Raw genomic sequence first — 15,262 nt, 5'->3', positions numbered from 1 at the left:
TGCAATTGCTGGATTGTAGGGTAGTTCTATTTTTAGCTTTTTGAGGAAATTCCACACTGTTTTCCAGAGTGGCTGCACCAGTTCGCATTCCCACCAATGGTGTAAGAGATTTGCCCTTTCTCCACATCCCCACCATCATCTTTTGTTTCCTGTGGTATTAATTTTAGCCATTCTGACAGGTGTGAAGTGATATCATTGTAGTTTTGATTTGTATTTCCCTGATGATGAGTAACTTTGAGCATCTTTTCATATGTCTGTTAGCCATCTGGATGTTTTCTTTGAAAAACTTGATGTCTTCTGCCCATTTTAAAACTGGATTATGTGTTTTTTGGGTGTTGAGTTTGATAAATTCTTTATATATTTGGATATTAACCCTTCATCAGATAGGTCATTTACAAGTATCTTCTTCCATTCCAAAGGTTGCCTTTTAGTTTTGTTGATTGTTTCCTTCGTTGTGCAGAAGACTTTTATCTTGATGAAGTCCAAATAGTTCATTTTTCCTTCTGTTTCCCTTGCCTCTGGAGACATATCTAGAAAGAAGTTGCTAAGGCCGATGTGAAAGAGGTTACTGCCTATGCTTTCCTCTAGGATTTTAATGGTATTCTGTGTCACATTTAGGCCTTTCATCCATTTCAAATTTACTTTTCTGTATGGTGTAGGAGAGTGGTCCAATTTTATTCTTTTGCATGTTGCTGTCCAGTTTTCCCAACACCTTTTGCTGTAGGGGCTATCTTTTTTCCATTAGATATTCTTTCCTGTTTTGTCAAAGATTAGTTGAACATATAGTTGTGGGTCCATTTCTGGGCTTTCTGTTGATCTGTGTGTCTGTTTTTGTGCTGGCACCATACTATCTTGAACACTAGAGCTTTGTAACATAGTTTGAATCATAGTTGGAATTGTGATGCTTTCAGCATTGCTTTTCTTTTTCAAGATCACTTTGGTTATTTGGGGTCTTTTGTGGTTCCATACAAATTTTAGGATTTTTTTGTCCTGGCTTCTGTGAAAAATGCTGTTGGTATTTTGATAGTAAGTGTGTTAAATGTGTAGATGTTGGGTAGTATAGACATTTTAACAATATTTGTTCTTCAAATCCATGAGCCCAAATGTCCATCAACAGATGAATGGATAAAGAGGATAGAGTATATATAGTGGAATATTACTCAACCATAAAGAACGAAATCTTGCCATTTGCAACAACATGGATGGAGCTAGAGATTATTATGCTAAGTGAAGTAAGTCAGAGAAAAACAAATACCATATGATTTCACTCATATGTGGAATTTAAGAAACCAAATAAATGAACATAGTGGGGGAAAAAGGGAGAGGGCAAACCATAAAACAGACTCTTAACTATGGAGAACAAACTGAGGGCTGCTGGAAGGGAGGTGGTGGGAGGATGGGTTAAATGGGTGATGGGTATTAAGGAGGACACTTGTGATGAGCACTGGGTGTTGTATGTAAGTGATGACATTAAATCCTACATCTGAAACTAATATTACACTGTATTTTAACTAACTGGAATTTAAATAAAAACTTGAAACTATATTTAAAAAAAAGGCCTTACATGAAAGTTACCTTTTATTTTTTTTAATTGTTTCCTTTGCTATGCACATTTTTTTTTTATTTTGATGTAGTTCCAATAGTTTATTTTTGCCCTTGTTTCTCTTGCCTCAGGAGACCTATCTAGAAAGAAGTTGTTCAGGCCGAGGTCAAAGAAGTTAGTGCCTGTGTTCTCTTCTAGGATTTTAATGGTTTCCTGTCTCACATTTAAGTCTTTCATACATTTTGAACTTATTTTTCTGTATGGTGTAAGAAAGTGGTCCAGTTTCATTCTTTTGCATGTTGCTGTATAGTTTTCCCATCACCATTTGCTAAAGAGACTGTCTTTTTTTCCATTGGTATTCTCTCCTGCTTTGTTAAAGATTAATTGACCATATAGTTGTGGGTCAATTTCTGGGTTTTCTCTTCTGTTCTATTGATCTATGTATCCGTTTTTGTGCCATTACCATACTGTCTGGATCACTAGAGCTTTGTAATATAACTTGAAGTCCGGAATTGTGATGCTTTCAGCTTTGCTTTTCTTTTTCAAGATTGCTTTGGCTGTTTGAGGTCTTCTGTGGTTCCACACAAATTTTAGGATTGTTTATTCTAGCTCTGCATAAACCTTCTGCCCAAAAGAAAAAAAGAAAGTAAAGAAAAAGAAACTGATAAGTACAAGCAATTGAAAAGTCATATAGTTTTCTCCTGAAAACATCATTGTGCTTAGAGCAACTTTCAACTAACATCGTCGTTTCATTAAGATGTAAGTTTAATAAGTAGCAACAAAGAAAAAAAAGAAAAGAAAAAAAAAGCTTTAACATGAGAGTTCTTTAAAATCCATAGCTCTATACATATATAAATTAATATTGTGGGGATCTTCAATGTAAAGCCCATACTTAACTCCATACACATTTGTCATTTGTAATTTTGGAAGTACTTTGTCAAGGTTCATTTGAGGATCTTGTTTTTTTTTTGGAGCAGCTGGTGGCATAAATTCGATGCCTATTTTGTGTTTGTTGTGTGTGTATGAGTGTGAGTGAGTGAAAGAAAGTAAAGTAAAAAGGAAACTGAATTAAGTTGACAAGATCTCACCAATGGATGATTAGTAGAATTGGCAATTCCATATTGGTAAGTATTCTCACTAACTTTTACAAATTTAGTTCTTACATACATGTGTTATGTCACATCACAATCTTTTTGAAGAGTTTCCTCTCCCCCACTCTCCATCCATTTAGTTCGGGTGGGGCTCACACTGACTAACTCTAAGGAAGAGGATATATTTCAAGTCAGATTAATGACCATATCATTTGTCCTTGGTCACTGTGATTGGCTCAGAGTTGGGGACAAGATGTAAGGTAAACCAATGCTATCTAAATAGGCTTGCTAAACTGGTTTAGATCATTTCCATCTTTTTACAGAAACCTTGACTGAGAATAAAGCAGACACCGAGGAAAACAGGGCTGTGAAATAGAAACACAGTGTACTAATGATATCATGTAGGACCCTGGATCCAACTATTCAAAAGCCAAATTCAGCTCTTACATTCCTAGTTATATGTGTCAATGATTTCATTTTTGTGGTTAATTTATTTTGAAGTTGGTGGCTGTCATTTCCAACAAAGATATTCTTTTCCATTTTCCTCTCTTCTTCCATCTTTCCTTTTACATTTTCCTTCCCTTTCCTTTTTATCCTTTCTTCTCTTCCTTTCCCTCTTACTTAAGAGGTCTTCAAAAGAAACTACAGCAAATAGGATCAGGTCATACAAGGCACTGAAAACTAAGATAAATGTTGGACTTTATGATGTATATCCTAAAGCTATTTTATTTTGGAAACACATAGCATGATAAGAGTTGTACATTAGGATGACTATTTGGGTAGAAGTGCATAGCAAACACTGATAAATGAAGAGAATACATACATGAAGAGTGATGAGGGTGTTACCTAAACTTAAAGAAAGAGTTATTGCCTTGGTGTGTTAATCTATTGGGATAGAGATGTAGGAATAGATACAAATAATAAAAAATTTTTAAGAGAGACATGGGTGGAAATTGCTAGCTAATCAAATAAGAGGGATAACGGAGAGTTGAAGATGATTCCGAGATATTGAGTATATAATGATTGGGACTTCGATGCAACAAAGGATTATTGTAAATAGAGAAATGGTAGGGAAGGTGAATTCATTGAAAGTTGAGTTTTGTTCTTGCTGAATTTGAGTAAGGACTTGAAAAAACTGGTTTGGAACTCAGAGACATCATTGTTGAAAATAGCAATTTGGAAGTCCTAATCAAAGGGATCCTTGATGTGGGCTAGAAGAGAATGTTGTAGGCAAGAGAATGCATTTCACAGAAAGAAGCGTAACTGAAACCTAGTGTATCCTGACAAATGTTAGCTATTATTGTTGAAGAGTGAGCAATAGTAGGGTGCTTTCTTAATGTGGTATTGAATTCACCAGGGGACAGAATGGAGATGCAAAAGGGGAACCAACTGTCAAAGCTGCATAGAAAGTGGAACATGCACACTTGCTGTTATTCAATGGCACAAACTGCTCTGCAGTGAATGAAAGACACCTGCAGTGTTGTAGATGTAGTACAGTGCAGCCAAGACACCAGGAAAAGCAACAGAGCCTATTTTAGAGACTGTTTTTAACCAGCATCAGGGGTCTGAGTAATGACTCCGTCACATGTGATCATGACTCTCACTTATCAGATGGGAATACAAATCTCATGAGACTTTTTTAGGTGAAAAAATTCAGAATGTCCACAATTGAAGCAAATATGAGTAATTTTTATTTTAGTGTTATCTGATGTCATTCTCAATAACAATATTAAATGATATTAAACACTTTATGGTAAGCATCAGAATTAAAATTTTATTAACAAATAGCTATCAAATACTGGCAAACACTTTTTCCTAAGATGATTACCGTAAGAAAATAAAGAAAATGTCTGTTGTGAGGATAAGTTAATAAAACGATATTTATGAGAAAAAGATAATGCCTTATGGAGTTGATCCCTGAGACAGGTACTCTTAACACAAAAGAAAAAAAAAAAAAAAAAAAAAAAAGGTAGTTTTCTAGTTTTGTTACTTTACAAAATGTTGGACCAAACATTACCAAGAGTCAAATCCTGAGTCCACACATGGTGCAGATTAATCAGTAGTAAATTATTGTGTCCATATAATAAAAGTTAAATATCTTTAGGAAAGAAAATATAGAATCTATGTAGACAATAACATAATTGAAAGATTTACTTTCCATTGATTGGATTCTCTTAGGTCAACTTCTTAAATTACTTCTAAGACATGTAAGCCATGCTCCAGGCCAGAATCACTAAGGCTTTTAGCTATTAATCCCATTCTTAGATGTCCTGTCATAAAGTTCTAATACCAGCTTTGTATTCATTAATTGTAAAAAGTATCAAGTACTAAATTGACCCCCACTTCCACCTCCAAATTTGTATGTTGAAATCTTAACCCCCAGTACCTCAGAGGGTGACGTATTTGGAGATTAGGTCTTTAAAGAGGTAATTAAGTTAAAATGAGGTCATTATAAAGGACATAAATTTAATATGATTGGTGTCCTTATGAGAAAAAGAGATTAGGACACAGACACACATAGAGGGAAGACCCTGTGAGGACATAGGGAGAAGACAGCCATCTACAAGCCAGAGAGAGGTCTCAGAAGAAACCAGCCCTGCTGGCACCTTGATCTTGGACTTTGTGTCTAGAATTGTGAGAAATAAATTTCTGTTGTTTAAGCCACCCACTCTGTGTTATTGTGTTATATATAAAAGCCCTAGAAAACTAGTACAAAAAAGTATGATTTTGAGCTTTCACTCCAAGTATTAAACTCCTGATTGTAACAAGATAATTAAACAATCAGACAATAAGCCAGATGATTTTTTATTGATTTCCTCCTTTATAATTTGCAGTTGTTTGGGAAAGGGAAGTTTGTCCATTTATTTGCTTGTAACCCAAAGGTGGCTGGGATCCCATAGTCATTCTGGTTTTTCCCAGGAACAACCTTGAGGCAGGAATCCCTTTTTTCCTTATCCAAAAAAAGAAATTGATGTCATAAAACAAAAATGTACATTCTGGTGTACTTTGGGTGGTCTTCCCTGGGTAGGCAATTCTCTGTGCTCTCTATATTGTCAGAGATGATTGCTGGGAGAAATAGGCACTGTTTGCATGATTCCACTGGCAGAGGACAACTGGAGGCTCATGCCTGGAACTCTTGACTGCTGTCCTATGTGCCTCTTTCCTTGGCTACTTTTTGACCTATAACCTTTCACTATAATAAATAATAACCATGAGTATAATGGTTTTTGCTGAGTTCCCTGGGTCTTCTAGCACTGTGTTGAACCTGAGGATGGTCTTGGGGAAACTCAAACTTGAGACTGGTGCCAGAGAGGGTCTTAAGGAGCCTCTAACCTTGCATTAGGTTTTAAAAGTGAAGGTGGTCTTAGATACTCCTAATTCTTTGCACTAGGCCACTCACCTTTTCTTTCTATCCTGGAGCCAGGGCCCATCCTGAGGTGCATTAGCTGGTGATGGGTGGTAGAGAAAGCCATACCTGTTTTTGTTCTATAAGATGAAAAGGAAGGGAGGTATATGTCTACTGAGCTCTTTTCTTGTGGGCCTGGAAGATTAGATAAACAAAGAGACTCTGATCTCCTTGTCAGTAGAACCTCATGGCTGGTGATAGTTGCCTGTCATCTCTCTGCTATCTGGTGGGCTGATGGGATAGAGGGCTTGGCATTTTTTTAAAAGTTTATCTTGAGAGAAAGAGAGAGAGCACAAGCAGGGGAGGGGCAAAGAGAGAGGGAGAGAGAGAATCCCAAGCAAGCTTGGTGCTGTCAGTGCAGAGCCTGACAAGGGGCTTGAATACATGAATAGTGAGATCACGACCTGAACCGAAATGGAGTCTGAACCTTAATTGACTTAGCCACCCAGGCACCCTCAGAGGGTGTGACATTTAAATCAGGAAGTGGAAAAGGGAGTGATAACTCCCAGTTCAATAATGGTTTTTGTTTTATTTTTTCTTTTATCTCCATTCTTAGACTAAATTTTGTTTTTGCTATCTCACAGTTCTCTTTCAGGTGAGGTATATTCAACACCTTTATTATAAAAGGGTGGATTCCTTAAATCAATTTTTCAGTTTATATAACAAGTAAATTTACTTTGGAGGAGTAGTTTTGTTATGAAAACCTACTATACTTTGCTTTTAGAGTGGCTAGCAATGGGAATTCTTGGAATGAATTAATGCAGATTTGGATATACAGTTGATTTTCATTGTTGCAGTTATAGTCTATACTGTACTCATGTTGTGTTTTATAAAGCTGCCATATACACTGAATTAGTGAATACTGAACCATTGCCCCTAGGGGAAATACATGGTTAGTTTCCTGCCAATGACTGGTCATAGCATTATATCAACTGATCAATAACCTTGTTTTATGTATGCTTCTCTGTAAAGACACCTTATTTAATATACTGTTGATTCAGTAACTTTTACCTCATGGCCAATAACACTACAACTTATGCCTGAGAGAAGCTTATCTAACACATTGTTTTTCTCCCTTAAGCACATCACAGCCTTCTTGCACTCAGGAGCACTAGAAGCACTTTGACACTACTCTTGGGCCCTTTTAAACTGTAGAATCACTGACAAAAGGCACAAAACTGTGAAAAATGTGCACTAAATAGATCATGAAAAGAATACTTACTTACAGTATGAGAGCTGAAACAAGAAGGCAGAACATTGCATTGTTTGACCTCATCTGGGAACTTGCACATGGAGCAACTCAAATTTTTTGCACTCGATGCCTACTAATGACTGCAAAAGTCCTGCGAGTATTGATTTTGGGCTTACAAATAGATTTTAGCAAGTAGGCAAATTCACAAATAATGAGGATTGACTATCATCTGAGGAAAATGATGATTGTTCTAAAATATCTTTAAAAGGAAATTGGTACTTTGGTTATGATGTTAATGTCTCTGTAAGAAATGAGAGCTTCTTATATTTTTCCCCATCATTCCAAAAGGGATAAGGCCAGAATCCCTATTCCTATGACCTACCTAATGTGTCAAATGTGTGCTATGAGAAGTCCTCAGTCTTGGTAAGGAATTTGGCTTGTTTGCTAGATGGTATTCCATGCTTGAGGATGTGAGGATCCATGGACTCTGTATCAGGAATAAAAGTTATTGTGAGGAGAGTGGTAGAAAAGGAAAGAAGAAGATGGTTTCTAGGTACTATTGATTAAAAAACAATCTGTGAGTCTACTTAGATTTATGGCTAAAGTAGTAAGATCAGAACCTCTCCAGTGATGGACTGATCCGGACTGCTTTTCCAGCTATTGTAAGGCATGACAGTAGGGCTCCACTCTTTTTTTCCCCCCAATAAAGACTTCTACATATTTGTAATAGAGATGCCATCATCTTTCTTAATTGCTTTGCCAGAAGGTTCTGCGAGTATTGTTACAGTTCATGGATGACCTCTGAGCTGCTGACTGCAGTAGATTGAGTCTTCAATCAGGAACAATAATAATGGTAGTGAGTACTCATGGAAAGCTTTTTATGCTCTAAATTCTGTTGTAAGCCCTTTACATGTTTGAAGGCATTTCAACCTTATAATAGGCCTTTGAAGTTAGAAATAGTATCATTCCCAGTTTCTGGATGAAAAAAATGAGGCATAGTTTAGGTAATTTGCTCCAGAAGACATGCATATAGTAAGTGACAGATTTAAGACTCAAACAAGACCATCTGCTTACAGAGCTCATACTCATACTGTTCTTTCTCAAGGAAGAAGCAAACTTAGAAAATTTTTAAGTTCAAATTTCACTTGTCTAGATGCTAAGATTAACTTTTTTAAATTGAACTAAAAACTGTATAATCTATTATAAAATAAAACAAAAATGAGATGCAGTTACTGACAATATCTCACAGTGTAGATTTGGGTAGTTTGGGTTTATAAAGTGTTTATCCAACTTTAGTGTTGGATAATTAGTGTTCAGTAATCTGATGACCCGTATGATAATCCTCATGTGCAGCAAGTAGAACAGGGAGAGGATGTAAGGATCCATTTGTGAAGGTCTTCATATTACAGACAAGGAATATGGACAAAGGATTGCAGTGCCCAGTGAGGTGGATAGTGAGAGACAGAAGTCTAGTGTCCTTGGGGAGGATGGCCAGGGAGGAGTGTGTTACTACAAGAACTCAAAGGCTACGGCCAGGGTGACTGGTAATCTAAGAAGGGCTGGATAGACACAAGGCCAGAGGAAATACTGAAGGAAAGCTGAGCCAGAGAGGAGTCAGAAGGCAGAGGGGCAGATAGATGTTGAGGTTAAATTACATGAGCAAGACAGGGAAGCCAGAAATGGCAGAAGTCAGCATAAGGAGCATTTCAAAAGGAAAGACTGAGAAGTCAATAGCAGGTCAAAAGTCAATGGTCAGTTTTGGACAACCTAAATCTTAAACAGGCAGGTGGATTGGAGCTGCAGAATGGTGGGCCCAGTGAACCCACAAGGGGTGTGGATAAGAGGCTGGTGTCAACCCGGATGGAGAGCTACCTGGTAGGACAGGAGGAAGGGCAGATGGGGCACAAGGATGGAAGTAGAGAAGCCAGAAAAATGTCCTTGACACATTTCTAGATAGAATCAGAGACCTGGGAAGAGGATATTCCTTTGTTTGGGGAAAATAGATGGGTCCTTTGGTTACCCAGGAGTTCTATTTTATAATTTACATAGTTGCCTTATCTTTAACCAGAGCGGTGTCTGCTAGAACTTAGTTGCTTTTGGGGGGAGGAAGGATGTTTCATGTTTCTTTCCTCTGTGTGCAGTTAAATAGCTGTGCCTTATGCTGATACTTTTTCCCCGGGTAATGTATGATTTTGTGGGGAGAAGGGAGTAAGTGTTGAGAGTTCTGTGTAGGAGCTTTGTATTTGAAAGGGAGAGTAGGAATGATCATTACTTTATGCTGGGGAGGAGATCAAAAAAAGCATTTAAAAGGCTTGTACAATTCAACTTTGATTCATTCGTTCAGTGAATTGTGGTTGAGCTCACTTATCACATGGAGGATTCTGCTGTGGGAATTACTCTAGTGAGAAAGACAGATGTGACCCCTGGACTCCTGGAAGCTACATTGAGTTGCTAAGTTAACTGAATAAGATTGTCGTCTTAATTTTTGGTGTCCTTTAAAACTGAAAACCTCAGAATGTACTGAAGTGTAACTTCTAAGCTCTGCTGTAATTATGTCATGAATGATAGTAAGACTTTCTTTCTTTCTTTCTTTCTTAATTAATTACATAAGACCACTCTCTTCTTCTGAAGGTAGAAGGTACTATTCTCCTGAAGGGACATTACTATTGCCAGTTATCTTGTTAAAAAAAAAAAAAAAATTCGTCCAAGAGTAGAAAATGAAAGGGAATTAGACCCTGGACCCTAGGGAAGGATAAACAGTTCTCTGGGGCCTCAAGTCTACTTTCCAAGACCAAAGAGTCAAGAATACTTTCATTGGTGGGAATAAGTTGGTTTCTGTCCATGGAATCCGCTCTTGGATTAGTCAAGGAGATACCTGGATGGGCCTAGAACTGCTGACGTTGAAAGGAACCATGGCTAGTAGGATTATAATTTACTTTGCTACATTTCAATGACTTTTCTATGCTCCTTTAGTAGAAAATTTGTCAAAAGTTGTCCTTTGGTCTCTGCTCTCTCTGTAGAGAATTAAGAGGATTTTAATTGTGCATTTGGGATGCAGCTGTGAAGGCAGCATGGCAATGGGTACTATACTGGATTGAACAGTGCCCCCTTCCCCAAATTCATGCTATCTCCAGAAGCTCAGAATGTGACTTTATTTGGAAATAGGGCTATTGTCGATGTAATTAGGTAAGATGACCATACCCTGTAATTCAGTATGACTGGTGTACTTAAGAGGCACAGTGACAGACATGGAAGAGAATATGTGGAAGACAGGGATGAGGCAGAGATTGGAGTGATGTGTTTATGAGCCATGGGGTACCAAGGATTGCCAACAACCACACCAGAAACTAGGAAGAGGCAAGGAAGGATTCTCTCTTTGAGCCTTCAGAGAAAGCATGGTCCTGCTGACCCCTTGATTTCTGACTTCTAGTCTATAGAACTATGAGAGAATGACTTTCTGTTGTTGAAACCACCCAGTTTGTGATCCGTGGTTATGGCAGCTACAGAAAACTACTACAGACTCTTATTCACATGTGCCTAGAACATACCATTAAAATGATAGTGGACTGTATTCCCTTCTTCTAAGAACCATAAGAGACTCTTAAAAGAGTGTTTATGCGATCTGAAGAGAAACTAGAGCACGAGAGAGAGAGACTCTTAAAAACTGAGAATAAACTAAGGGTTGATGGGGGTGGGAGGGAGGGTAAAGTGGGTGATGGGAATTGAGGAGGGCATCTGTTGGGATGAGCACTGGGTGTTGTATGGAAACCAATTTGACAACAAATTTCATATTAAAAAAAAATGTACACTTTACATTTCTGAAAAAGGGGTGGGAATTACAATTATAGCCTACATTTTTAATGTAATTGTTGCACGAATAATCTTACCTCAAATAAGACAAGACCTTATTTTCCCCCCACAGTTCAATTAATTTTTATTTTATTTCATTGACATGGCACAAACTTAAGATGTCCTCATTCCCTCATCCCCTAAGATTTATAGCTACATTTCAAAGTACATGTGTAGTAAGTACTACTGTGTGGAAGGGGGTAAAGCTGCATTTGTCTGGGCAGCATCTTTCCCTGCTGGGAATGTCCATCCTCCTCTCTAGGTATCAGTCCTTGGTCTCTGTGGGTCTGTTGAGATTCTCTTGTTCCTTTGCTCCTGGCCTTCCAGGTCTATTGGTATTCTTTGGTAAGTGCAAACCATGCTAGGGTATAGAGATCTCTAGGGTGTTGTCTAAGGTCCTATTTCCTACATTAAGTAAACAGCTTCTCTCTTTTAGTGTTTGGGGATTGGATAGAATATTTTTTTTAATCTCTACCTTTTTGCTGTCACCTCTCTTCCATGTGGTTATGTACACAGCCTGGTGGCTCTGAGTGTAAGGTAGGGAAGGGAAAAGTGGGGAAATATTGGTGGGAAATTATCAGTTAGCTTTCAAAAATGCTGTACATCTACATTTCTCTTCTAGAAAAATAATTACTAAAACTACCCCCAAAAATCCTATAAAAGTCCTCTTTCTTTTCTAGGTGGCCCTCTCAAGCTCCTCCTACTCACCCACATCACCATGCTTTGCGTCTCCATCCAGAATGTGTTCTTCGAGGACAGTAACTCCCACAGGCAAAGCAGCATCTGGCCGTGTGGGTGATCTATTCTTCAGCCTCTCAAAGTTGTGTAGGTAAGTCTCGCTAAAGTTACTGCCTCCTCCATCTTGGGTTTGCTGCTTGTTCCCCCCATGATGTTCTCTGTCCTTCCAGGACAGTCCTACTATCTCCAGGTTTCTCAGGCACCTGCACTGGCACAACAGTCCACTTGGAATAAATCTCTGTTGGGCCTCGCATAAATCAAATACTAAGTAGCTCATTGCTTAAGGCAGTCGGCAGTGTGGGCTGGTTCCCATCCTGGAACTGCAGGCACATTTTCTTTCACCTGAGAGTCCAGGAAAAGTCTCAGAGTCACTCATGTCTGGCTCAACGGAGAAGCTAGACTAAGGCAGCCAAGGTCTGTTCAGGTCCTGTGTGATGCCATTCATGGACCATCTCTGGTTTCTGACACCATCTAAGTCCTCCCTAGCTTCTAGAGTAGTAGCTGTGAGTTCTCTTTGTGAGCGCAGTCTACCATGCAATATCTGTTTTTCTCTCAAGCAAAGAAAAATGAATGGTACAGGTGCCTTGAAGCTCTTAGAGATTTTGGAACTGTGCAATAATACCCTTCATGGGTTTGCTGACCATTGGATATGCTAAGTTAAGAAAGCTGTAGATGAGAATCTCTCATGTCACAGAAAATAAGGAACTTGGATAGTTCAGGGTAATGGATGTGGGTGAGAAAGAAGATAGCCATTTTATCCTTGACTCAGATGGTAATACACTCTGTCAATAAAGGATTATAGGGAAAGGGCTAACCACTTAAGGGGTAACTAACAGAAGAAACCAGGAAGGAGTCCAAACAGATTTACTAGCCATTAGGGCCAATGTATAGCTGTAGCTTCAGAATCCCATCCTTTTGAAACTTGACCACTCAAACATTACTCCATAATTAATCAGTTTATTTTCTTTGGGGGATCCCTTTTTAGATGTCAGATACTTTCCCAAATGACAGCATATCTCCATTTGTACTAAGGGGACTAAGAAAAGGATTCATGCCCTTGCTTGAATCAATACGGTGGGCATGGTGAAACATCAGGAATCAAAGATAGAGACCTATGAGGATGGAGGGGGAAGTAGGGCTCCTCACATACCCACTTGCATACATTTCTCTTCATAAATCTCATTTTTGCTGAAGGATTAAATAATTGTGGGTTTGATTTTTAAGAGGCAAAAGAGTGTAATACTAAGAAGTTAGAGGTATTCTGGTCATGTCACATTTGGCCCAACTCCAGAGCAGAACCATCTACCTTATGTGACCATGTCTGGTTGGGGCAAGTCCTAATGAACTGCTATGTGATCTTCCTACTTATTCAGGAGTGTGGGGCTTGCTTCACTTGATTTGTGGGCTTAACAGAAGGATACAGTCCAAGGACTGGCACTACCAGTCAAGAGAGCTTGGCTTCCTTGGCTCTATTGGCTGCATTGCCTGCATCATCAGTGAATTATTTGAGTTTTAACTAGCATTGGTGTGCTCATTTGGGGTCTTACATACCAGATATCAATATTTCAAAATTCTCTTTAAGAGGTTTTTTTCCATATACCAAATATTTGAGAGGAAACATTCATCTGAAATACTAAACATTTTAAAAGGGGGAACAGATTTTTTTTTTTTTTTTTTGCATAATGGGAATGAAGAAACTAATCTTTTTGGAGAAAAGCACTTTAATTTTGAGTAAATGTGCATGAGTCCTATTTTGCTACTGATTGCACATTGGTAATTCTTGACTTGTACCATTTCTGACTTGTAATCTAAGTCTAAACTTAGATACTTTGGATTACTCAGATAGTGGATGTGACTGTGTCTCTGTAGGATGGTTATGGTATTTTGAGTATAGTGCTGGATTATTTTGATCATTCATGCTAATACATTCATTCAGTGTATTGTGATGAGCTCTTTCTCATCCACACTCATGTTTCCCTACGTTCTGAAGAAAATTTATATCCCAAGCAATGCTTATAGGTATTTTTGTTGAGGGGGAAGGAGCATGAAGGGGACAGTTTATGGTCACCTTAAACTTGAGAAATTCTGGGTTAAACAAAAGCGAAGCGGGTGTCTTTGTTGAAAAACTTTTCTGAACTGTTCAATATGCTGTGTACATATTTTGAGTCTCTAGTTTTCCTCTCCTTTTTTTTGGTAGAATATCTGTTAATATTATTCAGGATCCTTTTTATGTCAGAGAGTTTGGGAAACACTAGTCAATTCTAGGGATGCAATGAGATGCAATTGTTTAATCATGACCAGAGGGATTTTAGCCTCTCACCAGATGGTTGTGAAAGTAAAGCCCCTGGAGCAACTGTTAGCTCCTTTTTTGGAAGGCCTGATGAGAAAGATGTCTCTTTATCTCAGATAGCATTATATAGACTTTTAGAGAAGGAAAACGAACCAGAGGACCTGTAACTCTGTGGCTTTGGAATGCTGTCTTTTAGAGCATTTTATTAATTAACATACCTTTGTCAGAAAATGTTAGACCGAATTTTAAAAAGTATCCTCACTATCTACTGTTGTACAACAATTTCCCCATATGTAGTTTGTTAAAACGACAAAGGTGTCACAGTCTCTGTGAGCTGGGAATTCAGGAATGACTTAGCCGGATTGTTCTGGCTAAGAGTCTCTTAGGAAGTTGTAGTCAGGATGTAGGCAGAGACTGCAGTCATCTTGAGGCCTGGCTGGGACTGGAAGGTGTGTTTCCAAGATGGCTCACCTACATGTCTCTTGGCAGGTGACCTCAGTTCCTCACCACATGTATGTCTCCTTAGGCTGCTTGTGCATGTTCATGACATGATAGCTAGCTTCACTGAACATGAGTGATAGGGGGAGAGAGAGAGAGAGTGAAAAGGAAGCTGTGGTGCCTTTCAAGATCTTGTCTCTGAGGTTGTATACTGTCACTTGTGCTTTATTCACTTAGAAGTGAGTCACTAAGTCCAGCTCACACTCGAGGAGATTTAGGTTCCACCTCCTAGAAGGAAAAGAGTGAAAGAATTGTGGACATATGTTAAAGCTACCACAGGAGGTTTAAATAACAAGGACATGAGAAGAGGCAAAATAGGGCACTGCCTAGACTATTTAGTTCAGCACATCAATGCCATCATCAAGAATCCAAGTTGTTTCCATCTTCTGTTCTGCCATGCTTAATGACTTGGCTTTGTGTTCAGGTTAGTTCCCAACATAGTTGTGAAATGACTGCACAAATACCAGCTGTCCTGTCCAGTCACAATATCCAGAAGAACAAATGGATTGCATCTTCTTGGTGTCATGATTTTTGCATAAAGGAACCTTTGTTGGGAGCTCTCCGTGGCTTTCTGTCTTGCTAGTGGGTCAGAACTACATCATATGCTCAAGACTAAACCAATCACAGACAAGAGGAGGGAGATGGCCACGAGTGT

The 15,262-nt window shown here is 38.5% G+C and overlaps 2 long non-coding RNA genes across 2 annotated transcripts in view; one reads left to right on the top strand and one right to left on the bottom strand.

The window, feature by feature from the left end:
- The window catches only part of LOC109502629, a 306,029-nt gene that overhangs the window by 191,294 nt on the left and 99,473 nt on the right, over positions 1–15,262 (top strand). The window contains exon 11 of the long non-coding RNA XR_002161354.3: positions 11,762–11,910. This is a non-coding gene — a long non-coding RNA (uncharacterized LOC109502629). The remainder of the gene's footprint in view (positions 1–11,761; positions 11,911–15,262) is intronic.
- The window catches only part of LOC109502642, a 52,152-nt gene continuing 44,503 nt past the window's right edge, over positions 7,614–15,262 (bottom strand). The window contains exon 4 of the long non-coding RNA XR_002161373.2: positions 7,614–7,719. This is a non-coding gene — a long non-coding RNA (uncharacterized LOC109502642). The remainder of the gene's footprint in view (positions 7,720–15,262) is intronic.

Source organism: Felis catus, chromosome A1 (genome assembly GCF_018350175.1).
Source record: "Felis catus isolate Fca126 chromosome A1, F.catus_Fca126_mat1.0, whole genome shotgun sequence".
NCBI lineage: Eukaryota > Metazoa > Chordata > Mammalia > Carnivora > Felidae > Felis > Felis catus.
This window is presented reverse-complemented; position numbering and strand designations above follow the sequence as displayed.